Below are 15,796 nucleotides of genomic sequence, written 5' to 3'. Positions count from 1 at the left end.
TGTATATATGTGGGTGTGTACATATTTACACATATAAATAAATTTTTTGATAAATTATTGGCTTATTATACCTATTTCTGCATCTTACTATTTTCACATCTTAATATTTCTTAAAATGGTTCTATATTAATACATAAATAACATCCTTTTAATGTTCTACACTTTTCATTAAATTTATATACAATAATTTATTCGACCAATTTGACATTAGAGGAAATTGACATCGTTTCTAAACTTTTGCTTTAATTATAAAATCAATGTTTCTATAAACAATATCCTTGTCCATATGCCTGACACCAGTAGGATAAAAGCCTAGAACTGGAATTGCTGACCAACAATACATGAATTTTAAAGTTTGAAAGGTATTTCCAATTGACCTCTATTGAGGTCGCCGTGCCTATCAGGAGGGTGTGAGAATATTATTCCCCACACAATGGCCAACTTAGTTAATACCAAATTTCTGTATCTTTGCCAGGATAAGAAGTGAAAACAAAAGTTCTCATTTACATTTCTCATAATATTGATAATTATTTTCAAAATATTTTAAGGATAAGTACTTCTTTCTAGTTCTCACTGCAGTTCCCGTTCTATGAAATATTTTTTTATATTCTGGCAATTTTTTAAAGTTAGTGTTTTACTCTTATTTAGATTAGTACTAAGTCATAATTTTCAAAAAGTGTATCATAGTTTGCTACTTGTATTATATGCAAAAAGTCATACTTATCAAATCTTTTCTATAAGGGATTCTTGGTTTTGCATTATTAAAAAATATTCCTTTACTCTCAAGCTTACATGGAAGATTCACCAAGATAGACTATATTCTGGGCCATAAGACACACCTGAACAAATTTAAAAGAATCCAAATCATACAATGTGTATTCTCAAACAACAATAGGATTAAATTAGAAATCAATAACAGAAAGATACCTGGAAAATCCCCAAATACATGGAAGTTAAACAACACAATTCTAAATAATACATGGATCAAAGAAGAAATATCAAGAGAAATTTTAAATATTTTTGAACTAAATGAAAAAAACACAACTTGTCAAAATTTGTAGGATGCAGCAAAAACAGTGCTTAGAGGGAAATTTGTAGAAATGAATATATACATTAGAAAAGAAGATCTAAAATCAATAATGTAAATTTCCACCTTAAGAAATAGGAAAACAACAAATTAAATCCAAAGTAAGGAAGAAAAGAAATAATAAGAATTAGAGTAGAAATCAATGAAATTGAAAACAGGAAATCAACAGAGAAAAGCAACAAAATTAAAAGCTGCTTCTTTGAAAAGATCAATAAAATCACTGAGCCTTTATCCAGGATAACTAATAAAAGAAGACAGGACATAAATTACTAATATAAGAAATGAAAGAAGAGATATCACTTCAGATCCCATGGACATTAAAAAGATAAAATAGGAATACTATGAATGACTCACTCTATGCCCACAAATTTGATAATCTAGATAAAAAACAATTCCTTGAAAGATACAATGTGCCAAAACTCATACAAGATGAAATAGACAATCTGAATAGGCATAAATGTATAAATACAATTGAATCAATAATTAATAACCTTCCAAAACAGAAAGCATCAGGTCCAGATGGGTTCACCTGTGAATTCTATCAAACAATTGAAGAAGAAATTATTCCAATTCTCTACAATCTCTTTCAGAGGATAGAAGCAGAGGGAATACTTCCTAACTCATTCTATGAGGCCAGTTATTACCCCAGTACCAAAGCCAGACAAGACATTACAAGAAAAGAAAACTGCAGATCAGTATCTCTCATGATCATAGATGCCAAAATCCTCAACAAAATACTAGCATTTGAACCCAACAATATGTAAAAATAATTATAATCCACAACCAAATGGGATTTATCCCAGGTAAAAAAGGCTGGTTCAATCTTTGAAAATCAATTAATGCAATCCATCACATCAATAAACTAAAAAAGAAAAATCATATGATCATATCAAGAGATGCAGAAAAAGCATTTGAAAAAATCTAACATTCATGATAAACATTCTGAATAAACTAGGAATAGAGGGGAACTTCCTGGACTTGATAAAGAATATCTACAAAATCCTACAACTAACGTTATATTTAATGGTGAGAAACTTGAAGCTTTCTCACTAAGATCAGGAAGAAGGCAAAGATGTCCCCTCTCATCACAGTTTTTCAATATGAACTGGAAATCTTCGCTAATTCAATAAGACAAGAAAAGGACATAAAAGGCATACAGATAGGGAAGGAAGAAATAAAAATGTCTTTGTTCATACATGATATGATTGCCTATGGAGAAAATCTGAAAGAATCAACAAAACAAAACAAAACAAAAAACAAACCAAAAAACTCTCCTGGAACTAATAAAGGATTACAGCAGTTACCGGATACAAAGTTAATATACAAAAGTCAATCACTTTCCTATATACCAGCAATGAATAAGAGTATTTTTAAATTAAAAAACAGAACATCATTTACATTAGCACCCCCAAAAATGAAATAATTAGTCTAGCAAAATATGTACAAGATCTATATGAGGAAAACTACAAAATTCTGATAAATGAAACCAAAGAAGAACCAAATAAATGGAAAGATATTCCATGTTCATGAATGGGAAGCTTCAACAATGTCAAGGGTTCAGTTCCTCCCAACTTGATCTATAGATTCAATGTAATCCAAATAAAAGTCCCAGCAAGTTATTTTGTGGATACTGGCAAGCTGATTCTAAAATTTATATGTAGAGGCAAAAGACTCAGAATAGCCAACATGATAGGAATGGAAAAGCACAAAGTTGGAGAAAAGAACAAAGTTTCAAGACTTATTACAATGGTACAGCAATCAAACAGTGTGATAATGACAAAAGAACAGACAAATAGATGAATAGAGTCTCTTTAACAAATGGTGCTGGGAAAACTGGAGAAACACGTGCAGAACAATGAAATTGGACCCCTATCTCACACCACTCACACAAATTAACTGAAAATGGATCAAAGACTTAAACATAAGACCTGAAACTATAAAACTCCTAGAAGAAACATAGGGAAGGAGCATATCAATATTGGTCTTGGCAATGTTTTCTTTTTAATATGATGCCAAAGCACAAAAAACAAAAGCAAAAATCAACAGATGGAACTACATCAAATTCAAAAGCTTCTGCACAAAATAAACAACTAACAAAATAAAAAGACAACCTACAGAATGGCAGGAAATTTTTGCAAACCATATATTGGATACAGGGTTAATATCCAAAATATATAAAGAACTGGGTCAACTCAATAACAACAAAAAAAATTCAATTTAAAAAATGGGCAAAAGAATACACAGACATTTTCCCAAAGAGGACATAAAATTGCCAACCGACACATGAAAAGATGCTCAACATCACTAATTATCAGAGAAATGCAAATCAAAACCCCAGTGAGGTATCACCTCACACTTGTTAGAATGGCTATCATCAAGAAGAGGAGTGACAACAGGTGCTGGAGAGGATGTGGTGAAAAGGGAACCCTTATAAATTTTTGGTGGGACTGTAAATTGGTCCAAACACTATCGAAGACAATATGGAGGTTCCTCAAAACATTAAAAATAGATCTACCATATGATACAGTAATTCCACTTCTGAGTATATACTCAAAGGAAACGAAAATAAAATTTCAACAAGATATGCACAAGACTTCAAACACGCACTCCCCATGTTTATCACAGCATTATTCACAATAACCAAGACATAGAAACAACCCAAATACTCAACAAAGGATGAATGGATAAAAAAATATGTGGCACATAAACACAATGGAATATTATTCAGCCATGAGAAGGGAGGATATCCTTCCATTTGTGACAATATGGATGGACTTTGAGTACATTATGCTAAGTGAGATAGGTCAGACAGAGAAAGACAAGTACTATATGATGTTGCTTATATATGGAATCTAAAAAAGGTTAAGCCTGTAAAAAACAGAGAGTAAAATGGTGTTACCATGGGATGGGGGGAGGATAAGAGTGACGGTGTTTAAGAGTACAAATTTGTAACAAGTAGTAAATAGAACCTAGAGATCTAACGCACAGTATAAAGAATATAGACAATACAGTACAATAATTATGTAATATGATAAATACTGCATGATAATATTACAATATATAAATGCATCAAAGTAACATGCTGTACACCTTAAATTTACACAATGTTACATGTCAAATTTATTCAACTAAAAAAACAGATCAATGGAACAGAATAGAGAGCCCAGAAATAGTTCAACATAAATATAACCAACTAATCTATGACAAAGGCACAATAGCAATACAATAAAGCAAAGAAAGTCTTTTTAACAAATGGTGCTGGGAAAACTGGACACCCACATGAAAAAAAATGAATCTATATAAAGCACCTTCACAAAGATTAACTGAAAATGGATCATAGATCTATGTAAAATGTAAAACTATAAAACTCCTAAAAGATAACATAGTAGAAAATCCAGATGACTCTGGGTTTGGTGATGACATTTTAGATACAGCATCAAAGGCATGATCCATGAAAGAAATAAGTGATAAGCTGGATTTCATTAAAGTTAAAAACTCTTTCTATGAAAGACCATTTCAAGATAATGAGAACACAAGCTATTGATTGGGAGAAAAGACATCTGATAAAGGATATATGTCTATTATCCAAAATATACAAAGAACACTTAAAACTCAACAATAAGAAAACAAACAACCACATTAAAAAATGGGCCAAAGGGGGCTGGCCCCGTGGCCAAGTGGTTAAGTTCGCGCGCTCCGCTGCAGGCGGCCCAGTGTTTCGTCGGTTCGAATCCTGGGCGCGGACATGGCACTGCTCGTCAGACCACGCTGAGGCAGCGTCCCACATGCCACAACTAGAGGAACCCACAACGGAGAATACACAACTATGTACCGGGGGGCTTTGGGGAGAAAAAGGAAAAAATAAAATCTTAAAAAAAAAAAAAAAAAAAAAAAAAAATGGGCCAAAGAACTTAACAGAAACTTCATCAAAGAAGATATACAGATGGAAAATAAGCCTATGTAAAGATGCTCCATATCATATGTCACTGGGGAAATGCAAATTAAAATAACAATGAGATACCACCACTTATCTATTAGAATGGCCAAAATCCTAAACACTGAGAACACCAAATGCTGCCAAGAATAGGGAGCAACAGGAACTCTCTTTCATTGAGAGTGGCAATGCAAAATGATTCAGAGACTTTGGAAGACACTAGCAATTTCTTATAAAACTAAACATACTCTTACCATATGATTAAGCAATTGGGCTTCTTGGTAGGAGTTAAAAACTTATATCCACACAAAAACCTTCATATGGATGTTTATAGCAGTTTTATTCACAAAGGCTAAAACTTGGAAATGATCAAAACATCCTTCAGTAGTTGAGTGGATAAACAAACTGTAATACATTGAGACAACAGAATATTATTCTTGAAATAGGCATTTATTGCTTTGAACGTCCCTCTTGGAACTGCTTTTGCTGCATCCCATAAATTTTGGTATGGTATATTTGCATTTTTGTTTGTCTCAAGGTATTTTTTAAATTTTTTTGATTTCCTCTTGAGATGTTGGTTATTCAGCAGCATGTTGTTTAATCACCACATATTTGTAAAATTTCTGGCTTTCTTGGTGTAATTAATTTCCAGTTTTGTACCATTGTTGCCAGAAAAGATGCTAGATATGATCTCAACCCTTTCTTCAAAAACTTAAAAATAGAACTACCATATGATTCAGCAATTCCACGTCTGGGTATTTATCTAAAGAAAACAAAAATACTAATTCAAAAAAGATATATGAACCCCATGTTCACTGCAGCATTATTTACAGTACCCAAGGTATGGAAACAACCTAAGTGTCCACCAATGGAGGAATGGATAAAGAAATTGTGGTATATATAGTGGAATATTAGCCATAAAAAATAATGAAATCTTGCCATTTGCAACAACATGAATGAACCTTGAGGGCATTATGTTAAGTGAAATAAGTCAGACAGAGAAAGACAAATACTGTATGATCTCTTTTATATGTGGAATCTAAAACAAAGAAACAAACAGAAAAATAAAACCAAGCTCATAGATACAGAGAATAGATTGGTGGTTGCAAGAGACAGTGGGTGGGGTGTGGGAGAAATGAGTAAACTGTCTTGGTTTTTTTTCCTTAGTTTAAATAAATTGAATAAAAATTTTAAAAAGAATAACCATAACCAAAGAAATTTGCTAATGAAAATATAATATAAAAAAGGTAAAATCTAACATCAATTATATAAATTGTGTGTGGAGAGAAATAAAGTGTAGAGTTTCTGTATATGATTGAAGTTAAGTTGTTAGTTTAAAATAGACTGGTATAACTATAAATTATTTGAGTCAAGCCTCATGGTAACCACAAAGGGAAAATCTATGGAAGATACATAAAAGATAAAGAGAAAAGAATCACAGCATGTCAGTACAAAAAAAATCAAAGTACAATAAAAAAGCAAGAGAAGAAGAGAGAAATAAGAACTACAAAACGGAAAGCATTAATAAAATGACAAAAGTCTTTACCTATCAACAAATACTTTAAGTGTAAAGGGACTTAACTCCTCAAGCAAAAGACATAAAGTGGCTGAAAAAACACAGAGTGGACCAAAACCCTCAAGACCCAACTATATGCTGTTTATAAGAGACTCACTTCAGAGTTAAGGTAAGTAAGTAAGGTAAGTAAGTTTGGCTGAAAGTGTAGGGTGGAGAAATATATTTCACGCAAATGGTAATCAAAAGCGAACAGGCATAACTATACTTATAGCAGACATAATTGACTCTAAGTAAAAAATTGTCACAAAAGACAAAGAATGCCATTTATAATGATACCAGGGGCAACTGAACAAGAAAGTATAACAATTATAAATATATATGTACCCAATATCAAAGCATCTAAATATATAAACCAAACATTGACAGATTTGAAGGGGAAAACAGCAATACAATAATAGTAGGAGACTTCAATACCCATTCTCACTAATGGACAGATTATTCAGACAGAAAACCAATAATGGAAATGCAGAACTTAACAATACAAAACACTAAATGAAGCTAACACACATATACAGAACATTCCACACAACATCAGCAGACTACTCATTCTTCTCAAACATACATGCAACATTATTCAGGATACATCACATGCTAGGTCATAAAACAAGTCTTAACAAATTTAAGGAGATTGGAAATTATTCCAAGTATCTTTTTATATCACAATGGAACGAAACTAGATATCAATAATAGAAATAAAATGGGGAAACATAAATATATGGAAATTACAGATCCAATGCAATTGCTATCAAAATTCCAATGGCATTCTTTATGGAAATAGAAAAAAAATCATAAAATTCATTTGGAGCCACAAAAAAACACCAATTAATCAAAGCATTTTTGAGCAAAAACAATAAAGCAGGAGGCACTACACTTCTGATTTCATAACACATTACAAAGCTACAGTAATCAAAACAGTATGGTACCAGCATAAAAACATAAACATAAGCTAATGGAATATAATAGCCCAGAAATAAATCCTCACATACATGGTCAATTAATCTTTGACAAGGGCACCACAAATATAAAATGGGTAAAGGGTAGTCTCTTCTTTAAATGGTGTTGGGAAAGTTAGATATCCACCTGCAAAAGAATGAAATTGTTTCAAATCATACACAAAAAATCAAATGAAAAAGGATTCAAGATTGAAACATAAACCAGATGGACATATACAAAACATTCCATTCATAAACAAATATACAGGGGCTGGCCCCGTGGCCGAGTGGTTAAGTTTGCGCGCTCCGCTGCAGGTGGCCCAATGTTTCGTTAGTTCGAATCCTGGGCGTGGACGTGGCACTGCTCATCAGACCACGCTGAGGCAGCGTCCCACATGCCACAACTAGAAGAACCCACAATGAAGAATACACAACTATGTACCGGGGGGCTTTGGGGAGAAAAAGGAAAACAAAAAACAAAAAAACCCCACAAATATACATTCTTCTCAAGCACACATGGAACATTCTCCAGGATAGATTATATGTTAGGTCACAATAAAAGTCAATAAATTTAAGAAGATTGAGATCCTATCAAGCATCTTTTCCAACCACAATGATATGAAACTAGAAATCAATTACAAGAAAAAAACTTAAAAATTCACAAATATGTGGAGATTCAACAACATGCTACTTAAACAACCAATGGGTCAAAAAAGAAATTTAAAAAAATAAGAAAACACTTGAGACAAATGAAAATGTAAATACAATGTAACATATCTTATGGGATGCTGTAAAAGCAGTTCTAAGAGGAACGTTCTTAGCAATATATGCCTACATCCAGAAACAAGAAAGATGTCATACAACCAGCTTTACATCTGAAGGAACTATAAAATGAAAGATCAAAACTCAAAGTTAGTGAGAGGAAGGAAATAACAAAGATCAGAGTGAAAATAAGTGAAATAGAAACTAAAGAGACAATAGAAAAGATCAATGAAACTAAGACGTGGTTTTTTGAAAAGGTAAACAAAATTGACAAATCTTTAGCTAGATTCACCAAGGAAAAAAAGAGAAAGGACTCAAATAAAATCAGAAATGAAACAGGAAACATTCCAACTGATACCACAGAAATACAAAAGATCATAAGAGACTGCTAAGAACAATGATATGCCAACAAATCAGACAACCTAAAAGGAAATGGATGAATTCCTAGAAACATAAAACCTACCAAGATTAGGGGCTGGCCCCGTAGCTGAGTGGTTAAGTTCGTGCGCTCTGCTGCAGGCGGCCCAGTGTTTCGTTGGTTCGAATCCTGGGTGCGGACATGGCACTGCTCGTCAGACCACGCTGAGGCAGCGTCCCACATGCCACAACTAGAGGAACCCACAACGAAGAATACACAACTATGTACCGGGGGGCTTTGGGGAGAAAAAGGAAAAAATAAAATCTTAAAAAAAAAAAAAACCTACCAAGACTAAATCATGAAGAAATAGAAAATCTGAACAGCCTGATTACTATTAAAGAGATTGAATCAGTAATCAAAAACCTCCCAACAAAGAAAAGTCCAGGACCATATGGCTTTACTGATGATTCCTACCAAACATTCAAAGAAGAATTAATACCAATCCTTCTCAAACTCTTCCAAAAAATGGAAGAAGAGGGAACACTTCCAAACTCATTTTATAAGACCAGCATTACCCTGTCCCCAAAATTAGACAAGGACACAAGAAGAAAAGAAAATTACAAGCAAATATCCCTAATGAACATAGATGCAAGAATTACCAACAAAATATTCCAAACCAAGTCAACAATACATAAAAGGATCATACACCAAGGGGGATTTATCCCAGGGATGCAAGGATAGTTCAACATCCACAAATCAATGTGATACACCACATTAACAAATTGAAGGATAAAAATCATATTATCATCTCAATAGATGCAGAAAAATCATTTGACAAAATTCAACATGCATTTATGATAAAAACTCTCAACAAAGTGGATATAGAGAGAACATAGCCTAACATAATAAAGGTCATAATACACATATACACAAAATATAATCTCTCCCTATCTATCAAGATATGTGACTTTATTTTTGTATAGCTTTTAAAATTTTTAATTTAATTCAAGCTGTATTGGTATAATTGACAATAACATTGTGTAAGTTTAAGGTGTATATCATGTTGATTTGACACACTTATTTGATGCAAAATGATTACCATCATAGTGTTAGCTAATCCTTCTACCACGTCACATAACTAACATTTCTTTTTTGTAGTGAGACATTTGACATCTACTCACTTAGCAACTTTCAAGTATATAATACAGTATTATTAGTCACCATGCTGTACATTAGATCCCCAGAACTTATTCATCTTATAACTGGAAGTTTGTACCCTTTGACTGACATCTTCCCATTTCCCCCAACAGCCCGTGGTAACAACCAATACACTGTTTCTATAAGCTCAGCTATTTTAGATTCCACTCGTAAGTGATATGATACAGTATTTATCTTTCTCTGTCTGACTTATTTCACTTAGCATAATGCCCTCAAGGTTGATACAAGCTGTTTCAAACAGTAGAATTTCCTTCTTTCTCATGGCTGAATATTCTATTGTGTGTGATACACACACACACACACACACATATCACATCTTCTTTATCCATTCATCCATTGACTGACTTAGATTGTTTCCATATCTTGGCTATTATGAACAACACTGCAAGAACATGGGAGTGCAGATATCTCTTCAAGATCCTGTTTTCATTTCCTTTGGATATATACCCAAAAGTGGTATTGTTGGATTATATGGTATTCTTATTTTTATTTTTTTAAGGAACCTCCATATTGTTTCCATAGTACCTGTACCAACTGACATTTCCACCAACAGTGCATAAGGGTTTCCTTTTCTCCACATCCTTGACAACACATTTTAACTCTTGACTTTGATGATAGCCATTCTAACAGGTGTGAGAGAATATCTCATGATTTTGATTTGCATTTCCCTGATGATCAGTGATGTGGAATATCTTTTCCATTGGCCATTTTTATGTCTTCTTTGGAAATATGTCTACTCAGTTCCCCTTCCAATTTTTTAATCAGATTCTTTTGCTATTGAGTTGTATGAGTTCTTCACATATTTTGAATGTTAACCTGTTATGAGATATCTGATTTGGAAACATTTTCTCCATAGGTTGCCTTTTCATTTTGATGGTTGTTTCTTTTGCTGTGCAGAAAAGTTTTAGTTAGAGGTAGTCTCATTTATTTTGGTTTTGTTGCTTGTGCTTTTGATGTCATATCCAAAAAATCATTGCCAAGACCAATAACAAGCAGGTTTTTCCCTGTTTTCTTCTAGGAGTTTTAGGGTTCCAGGTCTTACGTTTAAATTTTTAATCCATTTTGAGCTAATTTTTGTCAGTGGTACAAGCTAGGGGTCCAAATTCATTCCTTTCCATGTGAATATCAAGTTTTCCAAATACCATTTACTGAAGAGACTATCCTTTCCCCATTGAGTAATCTAGACTCCCTTGTCAAATATGAGTCGACTGTATATGCAAGGGTTTATTTCTGGGTTCTCAATTCTGTTCCATTGCATTTTGTGTCCATTTTTATGCCAGTACCATCCAGTTTCAATTACTAAAGCTTTGTTGTATAGTTTGAAATGCGGCAGTGTGGAGTCTCCAGCTTTCTTCTTACTCAGGATTGCTTTGGCTAGTTGGGGTCTTTTGTGGCTCCATACAATTTTTAGGATTGTTTTTTCTGTTACTGTGAAAAATGCCATTGGAATTTTGATAGGGACTGCATTTAATTTATAGATGGCTTGGGGTAGTATGGACATTTTAACAACATTAATTCTTCTGATCCATGAACATAGGATATCTTTTATTTGTGTCTTTGACTTTTTTCATCAAAGTCTTGGAGGTTTCAGTGGACAAATATTTCATCTCATTGGTTAAATTTATTCCTATGTATTTTATTGTTTTTGATTCTATTGTGAATGGGATTTTTAATTTCTTTTTCAGATACTTTGTTGTTAGTGTATAGAAATGCAACTCATTTCTGTATATTGACTTTGTTTCCTGCAACTTTACTCTATTTGTTGATTAGTTCTAACAGTCCTTAGGATTTCCTATATATAAGATCATATCATCTGTAAACAAAGCTAATTTTACTTCTTCCTTTCCAATTTGGATGCTTTTACTTATTTTCTTAAATTACTGCACTGGCTAGAACTTCCAGTACTCGGTTGAATAAAAGTGGCGAGAGTTGGTACCGTGTGTTGTTCCTGATCTTAGAAGAAAAGCTCTCTACTTTTCACTGTTGAGTATGATAGTGGTGTGGGTTTGTCACATATGGCTTTTATTGTGTTGAGGAACATTCCTTCTACACTCAATTTGTTGAGTGTTTTTATCATGAAAGAATACTGTATTTTGGCAAATGTTTTTTCTGCAACTACTGAGATAATCATATAAATTTTAGCCTTCATTCTATTAATGTGATACATCACATTTACTGATTTGCATATGTTGAACTATCCTTGTATCCTAGGGATAAATTCAACACGATCATAGTGTATGATTCTTTTAAAGTGCTGTTGCATTAGGTTTGATAATACTTTCTTGAGAATTTTTGCATCTATATTCATCAGGGTTATTGGCCTATAATTTTCTTTCTTTGTGGCATCCTTGTCTGGTTTTAGCATCAGAGCGTGTCTGGTCTTGTGAAATGATTTTGGGAGTATTCTCTCCTCTCTGATTTTTTTTGGAAGAGTTTGAAAAGGACTGGTATTCTTCTTTAAATGTTTGATAAAATTCACCAGTGAAGCTGTCTCATGCTGGCTTTTCTTCATTGGAGATTTTTGATTACTGACTCAATAGCCTTACTAGCAATTGGTCTGTTCAGATTTTCTATTTCTTCACGATTCAATTTCGATAGGTTTTATGTTTCTAGGAATTTATCCACCTCTTGTAGGTTATCCAATTTGTTGGCATATAATTGCTCATAGTAGCCCCTTATAATTCTTTTTATTTCTGTGGTATCAGTTGGAATGTCTCTTTCACTTCTGATTTTTTCATTTGGGTCCTCTCACTTTTTCTTTTTTATTCCAGTGAAAATTTTGTCAATTTCATTTATCTTCAAAAAAAACAGATTTTAGTTTTGTTAATCTTTTCTATTGCTTTAATAGTCTCTATTTCACTTATTTTTGCTCTGATCTTTATTTCCTTCTGCTAACTTTGGCTTAGTTTGTTCTTTTTCTAGTTCCTTGACATTTAAAGTTAGTTGCTTATTTGAGAGTTTTCATTTTTGTTAATATATGCATTTATTGCTCCCTCTAAGAACTGCTTTTGCAGCATCCCACAGGTTTTCATGTGTTGTTTCTATTTTCAACTGTTTAAGTTTTTTTTTAAATTTCTTCCTTGAACCACTGGTTGTTCATGAGTGTGTTTTTTAGTTTCCAACTGTTTGCAAATCTTCCAGCTTTCTTCTTCTTCTTGTTAATCTCGAGTTTCATACAATTGTTCTTGAACAAGATACTTGGTATGATGTTAATCTTCTTAAATTTCCTAAGACGTTTTGTGACCTATCAGATGATTTATCCTGAGGAATGTCTTGTGCACTCGAGAAGAATGTGTATTCTGCTGCTATTGAATGGAATGGTTTTTTTTTTTTTTTTCAGGAAGGTTAGCCCTGAGCTAACATCTGCTGCCAATCCTCCTGTTTTTGCTGAGGAAGTATGGCCCTGAGCTAACATCTGTGCCCATCTTCCTCTACTTTACATGTGGGAGGCCTGCCACAGCATGGCTTGACAAGCAGTGCATAGATCCACACCCAGGATCCGAACTGGTGAACCTCAGGCTGCCAAAGTGGAATGTGGGAACTTAACCATTGGGCCACCGGGCCAGCCCCTGGAATGTTTTATATATGTCTATTAGGCTCATTTTGTCTAATGTATGGTTCAAGTCCAATATTTCCTTGTTGATCTTTTGTCTGCATGATCTATCCATTACTGAAAGTGGGGTACTTATGTCCCCTACGACTGGTGAACTGTCTATTTCTCCCTTTAGATCTGTTAGTATTTGCTTAATATATTTACATGCTCCAATATTGGGTGCATACACATTTATGATTGTTATATCTTCTTGATGAATTGATCCCCTTATCATTCTATAATGACCTTCTTTGTATCTTATCACAGTTTTTGGCTTAAAGTCTATTTTGTCTGATATATTTATGGCTATACCTGCTTTATTCTGGTTTCCATTTGCATGGAATATCTTTTTCCATCTCTTCACTTTGAGCCTCTGTGTGACCTTAAAGCTGATGTGAGTCATCGGAGGCAGCATATAGTTGGGTCTTATCTACCCAGCCACTCAGTGCCTCTTGATCAGTGAATTCAATCCATTTACATTTTGAGTAAACATTGACATGTCAGAACTTACTAATGCCATCTTATTGCTTTCTGGCTGTTCTGTAGTGCCATTGTTCTTTTTCCCTCCCCTCTTTCTGCCTACCTTGCTGATTTGGTGATCTTCCATGGTAGTATGCTCTGATTCCCCTTAATCTTTTGTGAATCTACTACAGCTTTTTACTTTGTGGTTACCACGAGGCTTACATAAAATACCTTATAGACAAAACAGTTCATTTTATGTTGATAGCAACTTAACTTTGATGAAAAACAAAAGTTCTACTTCATTTACTGCCCCCTTTGTAAAGTTTTTCATTTTCCCATTTACCTCTTTTTATATTGTGTATTCATTAACCAATTACAATTACTAATAGTTATTTTTTATATTCTTTTCCTTTAACCTTTATACTCTAGTTAACTGGCTAATACACCACATTACAGAATTAGTTTTCTCAATCTGATTGTATATTTACCCTTACTAGTGTGTTGTATATTTTCCTGTCTCCAGGTTACTAGTTAGCGTCTTTTCATTTCAGCTTGAAGAACTCATTTTGGCATTTCTTGTAAGGTGGTGATGAACTCCATCAGCTTTTATTTATCTGGGAAAGCTTATTGCTCCTTCATTTCTTAGTGATAACTTTGCTAGACAGAGTATTCTTGGCTGGCAACGTTTTCTTTCAACACTTTGAGTATGTCACTCCATTCTCCTGGCCTGTAGGGTTTCTCCTGAGTAACCCACTAATAGCCTAATGCAGGTTCCTTTGTAGATTACAATTCTTTTTTTCTCTTGCTACTTTTAGGATTATCTTTGATTTTTGGAAGTTTCATTATAATGTATCTTAAAAAAGGTCATTTTGAATTGAGACAATGAGGTGGTCTATTAAGTTCATGAACTTGGATGTCCAAGTCTCTCCCCAGGTTTGTGCAGTTCTCAGTTATTACTTATTTAAATAAACTTTCTTCCTCTTTCTCTCTCTCTCCTTTTTGGAACTGCAGTGATCCTGCTATTTGTTCATTTTATGGCGTTCCATAGATGTAGGCTTTCTTTGTTCTTTTTCATTCTTTTTTCTTTGTTCTCCTCTTACTGGGTTCTTTCAAAGTTCCAATACTCTATCTCTCTGATTCTCTCTCCTCTTTGGTCTATTCTGCTGTTGAAGCTCTCTATTGCATTTTTCATTTCATTGATTCAATTCTTCACCTCTAGAATTTTAGTTCATTTTTTATTTCTCTTTTTTAAATTTCTCATTTTCTTCATGTACTGCTTTCCTGATTCATCGAATTGTCTTTCTATGTTTTCTTGTAGCTCATTTCTTGTAGCTATTTTGAATTCTTTACCAGGCAAATGACAAAATTCTGTGTCTTTGAGTTTGGTTACTGGAGGATTATTGAAATCTGCTTGTGATGTCATATTTCCTTGATTCTTCATGTTCCTTGGAGTTTTGCATTGCTATTTTCACATTTGAGAAAGCAGTCACTTCCTCCTATCGTTAGTAATAGCCTTCAGGTGGAAGACAATTTTTGTTGGTCCTGCTTATATCTGGGGTTTTCTCTGTTCCATGCTTCTTGCTCTCTCATGGCAGAATTCTTAAGCTTTTACATCTTCTCTCAATCTTACAACTCACCAGGCTGGCTGCTGGAGATTCCTTTGTTTTCTCTAAGATGATACTACAGGTCAAGGTTTTGGTTTCTCCCTTGCCCACAGACTCTGGCCTGTTTTCTGCATGCATTCCCTTTCTACTGGAACTGGCTCTCACTGTTGCACTTGGAAGCATGCACAAGGAGCCAGCTGCAGAATGGGGAAGGTGTGGGTCTAACATTCAGTTTTGGGGTGCCTGCAAGCCAGGTTGGGGCAATCACTGA

The 15,796-nt window shown here is 33.8% G+C and overlaps 1 protein-coding gene across 11 annotated transcripts in view; it reads right to left on the bottom strand.

Moving 5' to 3' along the window:
* Positions 1-15,796, bottom strand: part of LOC103558432 (zinc finger protein 383-like) — a 54,389-nt gene that overhangs the window by 14,036 nt on the left and 24,557 nt on the right. The window lies entirely within an intron of this gene.

This window comes from Equus przewalskii, chromosome 9, assembly GCF_037783145.1.
Source record: "Equus przewalskii isolate Varuska chromosome 9, EquPr2, whole genome shotgun sequence".
Lineage (NCBI taxonomy): Eukaryota > Metazoa > Chordata > Mammalia > Perissodactyla > Equidae > Equus > Equus przewalskii.
The sequence above is the reverse complement of the archived record's forward strand: the minus strand, read 5'-3'. Positions and strand labels throughout refer to the sequence as shown.